The sequence below is a fragment of the Oryzias melastigma genome, linkage group LG2 (genome assembly GCF_002922805.2).
Source record: "Oryzias melastigma strain HK-1 linkage group LG2, ASM292280v2, whole genome shotgun sequence".
Taxonomy (NCBI): Eukaryota; Metazoa; Chordata; class Actinopteri; order Beloniformes; family Adrianichthyidae; genus Oryzias; species Oryzias melastigma.
Genome location: NC_050513.1, coordinates 18,733,348 through 18,744,303, shown reverse-complemented (window position 1 = coordinate 18,744,303; position 10,956 = coordinate 18,733,348). Strand labels below are relative to the sequence as shown.

The following is a 10,956-nucleotide window of genomic DNA, read 5'->3' as shown; positions in this document are numbered from 1 at the left end:
TGGAGTTTTCTGTGGATTGATGAAGGAATCATGGGAGTTTGTAGGTTTCCTAAAAAACAGATAAATAATGGGTTCTGCAGGTGGCAGATGTTCCTGGACTCTCAAGGTCAATGCGAAATTTTAAAAATACCAAAAAAATTAGGGCGTAAAACATTTTTTGTTATATCAGAAAACGTACTTGTATATTTTATTATTTTCTATATTTTATATATATTTTATCATATATACACACATACATATATATATATATATATATATATATATATATATATATATATATATATATATATATATATATATATATATATATACAGTATGTATGTGTATATATATATATACATATTTATATATATATGTATGTGTGTATACATACTGTATATATATATATATATATACACACTATGTATGTGTATATATATGTATATATATATATATATATATATATATATATATATATATATAGTATATATATGTATTTATATATATATACATACTGTATATATATATAAGTGTGTTTTTATCTATGGTGTTAAAGTTAAAAACAAAAGTGCTCCGAAGTATCATAGGAAGTTAATTCCACTGGCTAGAGACAACCAAACTGCCAAAATAAACATTTATTGGTCCTCTGGATCCACAGATAGCATTTTAACTTCCTGTTTGAAGCACATTCAAAATCAAACTAGTAAAAAGCAGATATTTATAGAAGTGCTTTTCTACCTTCTGTTTAGGTCCAAACATAGACTCATAATGAGAACTTATCTGAATGACTCCTCCCCCTATTGTTCCAAACAGGAAGTACCTACTGGCTCCAATAACCCAAAATTTCATAGAGAGCTATTAGTCTTTGTGTTTGTCAGAATTCTAGCTAATATAAATGTTTGTTTCCATTATTTTATTCTGTAGGGGAAGTCATTCAAGTTAAAACAAAATTGACCAATCAGATTCTTTCATAAAAGTAGGCAGTCTTACATTGAATGTCTGACGGATTTTGTTGAGCTCGCTTTGCGTGGTTGCCATGGAAATGTTGACTCACCCCGAACAATGACAGCTTATTGACCATTTCTGGTTCCAACATCTACATTGACATAGTTTCCTTGGAGCCGGAAGTTAGCCATTTTTATTTTTTTTAGTGAGCCATCTTATATAGCTGACATCACACTCGCTCAGTCCAGTTCTTTATATACAGTCAATGCCTCCAAAGTGCTTCACAGTGACGGTCCCATTCAAACACTAATAGCAGACTTAGGCTGGCACCAACCTATAACCACCAGGGGCCAAATGGGGTTCATTGTCTTGCCCAAGGACACTTTGATACACAGGTAAGATCCTCTAAGCTCGACCCAAAAATCAAAGTGAACAGACTGGACCTGGAGCCGGGTCAGTTCACCACGTAACCACTAGGTGGCTTGATTTAAAAGAGTCCATCCCCTTTCACCCCATACATGCCAACTTAACTGTATTTGAGTTCAGTAAAGGTTTTTTCTATAGCTGAAGTTGAGTTTTAGGTGAAAATTCAAAATCTGGAACAAAACGCGTAAAAACGTAAAAATAAACTTCAAAGAACAACCAAACGATGTTGTGATTAAAAAATAAAAAATCTTACAAATATGAGAATTGTATAAGTAGAAAATGCACGGCGCTAGTAAAGAGTGCTAGCTAGCGATTTGCTGTATCAACGTATATTTGTACACATCTATAGAAGTAATTTGAGTGGATCCAGGGACAAAAAGCTCTAAGATCGGTACGGATTGGTTGGTGTGCGTAAAAACGTACATGAAGCGACAAAAACTACAAGCTCCAACTCAGATTCTACAAGCCTCATGGAGCATTTTAAATGAATGAGGTAACAACAAATAAAATGATTAAAATAAGTACTTTGATAAGACTTTCTTTGGTTTTGTAGGAACTTGTTCGTTAGCTTCCTGCCATTTAGCATGGCTAACGGTTAGAGTCAGGACTCACGCTCTTGAGCATACTTTCATAAAGGTTGTCTTTAAACTAAAAAATTCAAATAATTCTGGGAGTTTCCAACCTCCTTTTTACTAGCACCAGAAAAAAAAAGAATGGTGGTGAACGTGGTGTCAAGGCACCAACGTGGTTAGCAACAAACAAAATAAGGAAACTCCAACTTTAAAAAAAAAACAGAAGAAAAGTTCATTTAAAACAGTATGATCAATGACCTCTGTATGTTCGTAATAAATCTCTCTCAAAAACTGCATCTCATGAAAAAAATTACAAAAGTTCCAATAAAACATGTTGACCACTAACGTCTGACCTTGGTAGGACTATCGGTCTGTACCTGAAGGACCGCCTCAGAACATCAGAACTTCCTCAGAAAGGTCTTCAACCAACAGATTTAGTCTTTCATTCAATGAGTTAATCAAATATTTACCATGAAGAACACCTCAAAGTCCAACTATTAATCCACAATGAATTGATGAAACAAAAATGCAATATCAAGGTATTTGTTCAACCTGAAGAACCTGTGAAGATGACCTCAACTGAGCTGAGAAAACCCCTTCAAACATTCCCACCTATAAGGAAGCAAGATTCTGCTTGAGGTGGTTCTACAAACTCCTGAACCAACCCTAATGATGAAATGTATTAAAATATTCCACCTACTCGATGGTCAAAGTTCAATCCAACAACTCCGAATGTGTTAGCGGCTGTTCGGCCTCCTCCCAAACTGGCAGAAGGTGATGCCTCCAACGTGGTGCTCAGGGGGAACAAAGGCCACTTTTAAAAGACAAAGAAGTTTCTTCCTTTCAAAAACTTTAAAGTTAGTTGGAGAGTTTTGCTCTTGGTACTCACAAAGATGGATCTTCCAGTTGACCTGAAGCACATGGAGGCTTCCTTCCAGACACAGCTTTGAAGAAAACTTTATTGAGATGATCACAGTGGCAAAAGTGGAACCAGCAGGGGGCTAAACTGAAAGAGGAGCTTCAAGGAGCTCATCCACCTTAAGAGAATGAGAAGTTATTTGATTTGGGGGGTTTGAACTTACAAATAAAAACAGGAATTTTGTTATTAAAAAGTCCCCAAAAGAAACGGTCAGAACAAAAAACAAAAAAATTCACCAAAAATCTTCTATGGGTTTCAAAAGAATGTTTCAAAACTCACTAACAATCCCCAAAGACATGTATCAGAGATAGTCAATGGAAATTTTGAGATTATTATGGGATGGGCACACAAGCCACGATTTAGTGGCCATTTTGTTGCTAAGAAATTTGACAATTTTGCACAATGTGGGAAAAGAAAACTTTTCTTCACAAATATTCATGCATATTGCTACAGGGTTAACTCTGAAACCACAATTGAACTTTTGTTGACCTTAGCCCCTCTGGAAATGTTCAAAGACAACCACCTGTAGTACTCTCTACAAATTTGAATTCCTCCTAGGGATTTCAATCTAAATAATTCTAAATCCTCAAGCAATCTTTATTAAGCTACAAAATGTTAGCATTAGAAGTTGTTGACTCTGCATTGCGTTAGAATGGCAAACTAGCAAAAGTGGCGTTCCCTGGTTGTTTGTATTTTTTTTTTTTTTTTTTTNACAATGAAAATTGAACACATGAATCCCTGGCTCAAGCTGAACAAAACGATATGACACACGATATGACTATATCAGGAACGTGGGCGCAGTCGACGAAAAACCTCCGTTGCTAAGGAAATCAAAAATTTTACTTTTGTTGATTGATCTAAAAGTGATATAGACTTGTTTGTCACCCCCAGGCGAACAAAAAATAAAATGGTTGCTATGGAGATTAAATGACAAGAAAGCTGCCATGTTGAAAAAAAAGGGGGAAAAATAGGGTTGCCAGGTTGGTGGTGGATGCTGAAGGGGAGAGTGAGGGGCGGATCAAAAGCGACTCATTGCTTTTTTTAATTCATGTTTCTTGATATACAAAGTTGCAGATCTCAGCAGGAGCATCAAAGTATGAGCTCATAATTTCATAAATTTAGTCCAGCATGAAACTCACTGTGATGGCAAGCTGGTGTGAATTTTGGGGAGTAAATGCGAGCCAGGCAGGATTTTAGGAATGACTGCAAACAGAAAATGAAAGTAATTCAGTAAAATACTCACATTAGGCGAGGATGAGTTTCTTTTATCGTCTTCTTCTTGCCCTCCTTTGCAGCACAGCTGGCAGCGGGCCGCACCACCTGCTCCGAGGCTCCTTTCCCTTCCAGCCAGAATGAACAGCTGGCTGCTCTTCTGACGTTGTGATTGGCTAATCCCTGCTGGTCACTTGTGCTTTTCCTCCCCGCCTGTCATTGAACCTTCTCTCTCCGACTGCCAGGTTCCAGCAGCACCACTCCCCCGTCCTTCATGTGCCCCCGCGAACCGGTCCGGGTGGCACGCCAGGATATGTAAATAATTTAATGAGGTCAAAAGTGTGAGTCTCCTTTACCGTCCCTCTCGTTTAAACCTTTCCGTGGAATCACTTGAAAGAAAGTCGCTGCTGCCAAGGCCCCATTTAAACCGGAGCTGAACTGAGGGGGAAAACCGTTGGAAGCATCTGGAAGGTCAAAACGCAGCTTCCCCCCCGCCTCCTTTCAGGTGCAGAAATGGGAAATGTTGGAATTAATACGAAACCAGTTTGGTTGAAAGACAAACTCTAAACTACAGAGTTGATTCAGAAAAAGATCAAAACAGAAAGAAAAAGGCACTTAGCTTTTTATCACATCTTCAAATTTCAAACTGCAACATGCTAACGTTAGCACATTAGCACACTTTTCTAAACACTGGAATTATTGTCTCTCTCTTTCTATAGATTAGGAAACATATTTACGTCATTGTTACTGGTCACAAGGAATATAAAACGTTTTTTCTAATTTTTGCATATTAAATTGTCAAATAAATAAAAAAAAGAAAGCTAACGGTGACACTATAGGCTAGCATTTTTTTTTTTTTACTTTTTTCACTTTACTTTATCTTGGAAACAATTTTACTTCATTTTTTCTGATCATAAGAATGTGAAAATAAGATTTTTTCCCCATTTTGGCAAATTTAGTTTTTAAGTTAAAAAATGCTAAAGGTTATGGTAGCTGGTTGGCAAACTTTTGTTTCATTTTTTTTGTTTCAAATACATTTGATTTTTTTTTATCTTTCTTCCTTTACTCCAATTTCAATTGTTTCTGATCATAAGAACATAAAAAACTTTTCTCCAATTTTAGACATACTTTTCAAGTTTAAAAAAATCCTAATGGTGATGCTAGCACGTTAGCATATTTTTGTTAATAATTTTTATCACTTTTCTCTGTTTGTGTTTTCTTTAAAAACATATTTACTTTTTTGAGCACGAAAATAAGGTTTTTCCAATTTTGCCTAATTTACTTTTAAAGTTAAAGATTGCTAAAAATGACTTGTTGGCATACTTTTGTAAATTCCATTAAAACGATTTATAAACATGTTTACTTCTTTCTTACTGATGTCAACAATGTCTTTCGTGTAAAATAAAATGAAGTTTCAGTGAAATAAAATCGCCATGTAGCTTTTTATCACTTTTTAACTTTGAAATGCTAACGCTTATGCTAGCAGGGTAGCACACTATTATAAAAACAATTTAATTATTTTCTCTTTTTTTTCTAATCTTTCAAAAGATGAAATTCACTGTTAGAAATCAGAAGAACATCAAAAATATTTTTCCTATTTTGGTATTTTCAAATTAAAGAATGCTAACGGTGACATTAGCTTGTTAGCACATTTATCAAATTACTTTTTTTCCCTTTTTCTCTTTTTATGTGACTTAAGAAACATTTTTGCTTCATCGTTACTGATCTCAAACACATTAAAGCAACGTTTTCACTTGTTTGCATACAGCAAAACATGCTAAATGTGACGTTAGCGGGTTAGCATAATAACAAGTGAGTTTGATTATGTTTGGGGAAAGTTTAAGCTTTGAAATGTCATTTATTATTTGTTTTAGGTAGTTCTTTTTCCAAAATAATATACAGAAAATTTGTATAAGAGATGTTTATGGGCTGGAGGTCAACAATCCTACAAAAACTTCTAACTTTTATGCCAATCGGTTTCATTTTTTTTTTTTATTATTCTATAGTTATTTCTTATATTATAAATCCTGCTGAGACATATGTGTAAAAAAAAACCAAAACATATATAGATTGTAAAGGTTGTGTTTTCAAACAGCCTGAATGATTGCAACAGGTCGGACTGATTGTGTTTTTTTTGGTCTGTAATCTAACTCCATAATAGATTTTGTAAACACACGTTGTAAAATTAGCCTCTAAAATCACATTTCATGACTGAACGCTAAACACAGCTGTCAGAAACCATTAGAGAGAAGAAAAACACGGTTTTCAACAATAAAACAAATGTTTATTATTGGCTCATGAAGCCCAAAGCCACATAATGAATGTATTTGTTAGTAATATACCTTGTTTACTTTAATAAATGAGCCCTAAAACTTGGGTTTATATTTTCCAGTGTTAGCTTTCAGGCCAACACTAGCTTGCTGATTAGCAAAACTTAAACAGTTCAGATCAGTTTCTTCTCATTTTTTCCATCTTTGCTCCTGTCATTCAAAAATTAGTCATATTTTTTTTTTTTTACAAAAAGTAACTTGGAAAAACACTAAGGTTGCATTAACCAGGAAAATTTCCCAGAATGCTCTGTAAAAACCAGAGTGCATCGATGTTCACTGGATTGGCAAGTATAGACCACAATGCATTTGTCATTTAAAGAGTTTTCATCATCATCAAAACAGTGGATAGATAAATAGTTGTAAAGTATTTTCTTTATTATGTTTTCTTGACATCATATTTGCCGTAAAGGATAAAAAAAGTAGCTAGCATTTGCTAAAACTGCATGAAATGCCCAAAATATTGATAACAAAAGTAATTAAAGCTCAAAATGTGTTTATTTGCCCCCTTTACTTCCAGAATTTTCTGTATTTTATTAATAAAATTTTTTATATGTTACAGCACTGGATTTTGGAATTGTAGATTCCGGATTTTGGAATGATAGTTTTGGACATCCCAACAAAATGGGAAAGGACGTTATATCAACGCGATGTAGTGTAAAATTTGTACACATACTAGGTACTTTTTTTATTGATGGCAAATATCACATCAATGATTTCTGAAGTAAAGAGCTAATAAATACAAACATTTAACGAAGACTATTCATGGGTTCATATAATTTTTGTAGAAAAAAAAATCCCTTGCATAGGTTTTTTTTTTTTTTCTCAAATAACAAATTTTCCAACGCAATGTATTGTGGTCTATTTTACAAAAAGATTTAGAAAATTTCCAGGGCTCTTAATTTCAGACTTAAAAATTCGGACACTGCGACAAAATGGTGGTCACCCTACATAGTACATCAAGATATATAAATATATATATATATTTATATATATATATATATATGAAATTCGTACACGTCCTAGCTAATTTCCATTTAAACGTAAAAATGTGTCATCACCAATTTTTCGAAGTATAAACGTAATAAAAATGAACATTTCACATAACCTTCTAATGAATTCACTGAGTTCTGATTATTTTATTTTTTTTTTATGTGTATTCCCATAGTTTTTTTTTTTTTTTTTTCAAATGACAAGCCGATCAAACGCAAGGCATCGTGGTCTATTTCCCAGGGAATTCTGGGAATGTCCTTTCCCTACACTACATAGTCCACTATAAAGTGCGTTCGCCATTTCGTAGTGCCGTCCCGCTCTACAATTTCAAAATCAAGTGGCCTAGAAATTTCCAAAAAGACTTTGCGAAAAAACTAGCATGCATCGATCCTCTCTACATTAGCGAATATAGACCACAATGCATTGCAGTCAAACCGTATTTGCAAAAGAAAAGAAAAAAAACATGTTTAAATGTCGTTTTTTTTTTTTTTTTATAAACCCGACACATTTTCACCGTCAAAACACTGTGGAGTCACAAATAAATGTTTGTAATAATTCGATTTTCATTTTGTCAAATTGGCGACACCATATCCGGCATTTGGCAAAACGAAAGTAAAGTAGTGAGCATTTTCATTGCTTTTAAAATCTAAGGCACAATATTGTTTTTTATTAGTTAAGGATTTGGGTAGGAATTCAGACAAAGTCATTGATTCAGACACCCCAAAAACTACACAAACCAGTATGTATGGAGGACATTCGTACATATGCTAGCTAACTTTTATTTTAAACGTCAAATATGCCGTCACCCGATTTCCGAAATAAAAGCGTAACACGTATGAACATTTCACAAAGACTTTTCATGTATTCACTGAGTTCTGATGATTTACTTTTTGAAAGTATTCATGTTTTTTTCAAATGACAAGTAGTTCAAACGCAATGCATTTTGCAGAAAATTCGGTTAAGTTCCCAGAGCACTTCGTTTTGGAATTATAGATTCAAAATGGTTAGTGCACATAGTTCAGGAGTGCTGAGAAAATTCGAATACTTCAGAGATGATCCTATTATCCACGCAAACAACTCCCAATGACACATTTTCCTTTTTCATCCAGGTTCGTTAGCATGATCACACGAACTTGACGTCTTCTAGAACTTTCAAACAGTCATAAAGACCAAGAAAAATCCAGAAGTTGTGATATAACTTCCTTGGAAACTCTGAAAAACAGCGTCTTTTTAGAGGAGCTATGATCAACGCTTTTAGAAAAGTCTATGTTTTCGTTGCTGGAAGGTAGAGGGGAACGGCGGTGGCGGTGTCGTTATTAATATTTGCAGCCGTATCTCTCAATGTTCTGGGCATGTTTTATTCAGGCATCAATATAAGGAGCCCCCGAGGTGCGCCTGGGTTCAGATCGTAGATTACTTTAACAGGTTCTTAAAGCACGGGCTTATAAAATTTGACTTGATCCCGTGTAGCGATTTCTTCTTCCTCAAACAGCTTTTCTGGGTTTTTTTGGGTTTGTGATGTCAGCGGCTCTGATCTGTTCTCCATGCTTGAAATCTAAGTTGTGCCCAAACCTCAAAGCTTTATTTTCATCCCTCCGCGGCGTTATGTCATGCCCCATCACTCTTGTTTTGTTGTGGGAAAGCGTGACATTTTTCCACCTTACATCATCAGTTTTTAGTATTTTTTTTCTTTTTAACCACCGGCGAGCGAGCGAAGACGATGAGAGGTGCAGGTAACAGATGAAAGCTGGAGGAGATGCTTCTCCGCGGAGGATCCGCGGAGGCAGCAGGATAGCCTGAGGCGAAATGTACACTTAGCTTTGGTCTACGCAGGAGCAGCCGTGAATCATCAGAGCTCAGCTGTCCAAAATACACCACCAATCTGGCCGGGGCATATGGCTGCATGACACTCGTATGAATTACTACGACATGCTTGCAGTGTTGCCTTTTTTTTAAATAGAAATGTTATCCCAACGTCTCTGTTTAGAGTCTTCGGAAAACTTGGACCCAAACGGGGAAATCAATCGTCGGTTAAAGCTTGATTGCAATTAGGCCGCCCTTCCCCCGCTCTACGCCTAACAGCCTGAGACAGTATTGATCTGTGAACGTCGGACTGGAGTGGATCAACATCAGGATGAGCCGATATATATGTATATATAAATATATATATATATATGTGTGTGTGTGTGTGTGTGTATGTATATATATATATATATATATAAACAAATGTGTGTATATATATTTATACATAAATTATAAATACTATAAATATGTATATATATATATATATATGTGTATACATATATTTGTGTTTACGTATATATATATATATATATATATATATATATATATATGAAAATTTCAAGAAAGACAGACGTCTCGCCTCAGAAGGTTTGCATAAAAAAGTCTCTTTGTTCCACACCTTATTTCCCTCTACGGTTCGTAGACTAATAAATATACATTTCCTGCCTTTTATTTTTTTTCCTAATTCAAACGTGCCTCCGCCACTCCTGAGATTGCAGCAAGGTTTCATCACATCCATCTCCACCTTTGACCCCTCCCCCGCCCATTAGTGTCTTATGAAGTCTAACAGATGTAAAATGTAAAAGCTGAAGACATTTCTTTTTCCTAATGATAATGGTAAACTCCAGAGGATTCTCGCCGCTTCTTTCCTTCTTTCCTTTTCGGGGTTTGCATGTGTAACGGCTCGCGCCCCATTATCAGATTCATCAGCTAATCATTTAAGACCCCACCCTTTTATCTCTAGATGATCCGATGGCGCGCCGATCGATAAAAATCGGGATATGCAAAGCGTGTTTCAAGGTTCGCCGCGACTCAACCTTTCGCCGCTTTCATCTCCGCCTTTGATGTTGCTCTTAATGTCTGCGGTCTCGTCGGCGGGAAAGAACGGCCGCCGGTCGCGGTGGGGAAAAGTTACAAAGGAGATCGAAAGTTTGTCTGTGACCATGAAAAATGGTGAGACTGTGAGCAGCGTTTCAACTTTTTTTGGGTCTTAGCAGTAATTTAGGCTTAAATTTGATCAAAGAGTAATAATTTGGGATAAATAGCTTTTCAAAATAAAATCACCGTAGACATTTGACTCAGTTTTATATTACTAGCTGTAGTAAATTCTTAAAATAAAAATGTAGGGATTAATAATTATATTTTTACAGAAAAAATGTACTATCCATTAAATAGTGTCTTATTGAACTAACTTTTATGTTAAACTTCTTGAAAAATAGAAGAAAAAAACAAACATTTAGAAAATCTCCAAAAAATGTTGATTTCTTCATAAAACTGATATAAAAAAAGATTCAAATGATCTATTACAGTTTTGAATCATAAACTGCTTTCAAGCAATATATATTTTTTGCACATAATTTTCTTTTAAATTAATTCACAGTTTTTAACAATTTTGTACATATTAGCTTATCAAATTTAAAGACTTTTAAAGACTTTCTACCATTTTTCCAGCTTAAATTGAAGTAAATATGTACTAGTCAAAACATTTGTAAATTTTATTTCCATGGTAACATCTCCAAAGGTTAAACAGGAAATAAAAGGAGGGATTTTGTGTTTTGCT

At 34.9% G+C, this 10,956-nt stretch overlaps 1 long non-coding RNA gene across 1 annotated transcript in view; it reads right to left on the bottom strand.

Annotated features, from left to right (window-relative positions):
- LOC118599859 overlaps nt 1-3,516 on the bottom strand; it is a 12,602-nt gene extending 9,086 nt beyond the window's left edge. The window contains exons 1-2 of the long non-coding RNA XR_004949388.1: nt 2,812-3,516; nt 2,623-2,736 (exon numbers count right to left, since the gene is read on the bottom strand). This is a non-coding gene — a long non-coding RNA (uncharacterized LOC118599859). The remainder of the gene's footprint in view (nt 1-2,622; nt 2,737-2,811) is intronic.
- Between the last annotated feature and the right edge of the window lie 7,440 nt (nt 3,517-10,956).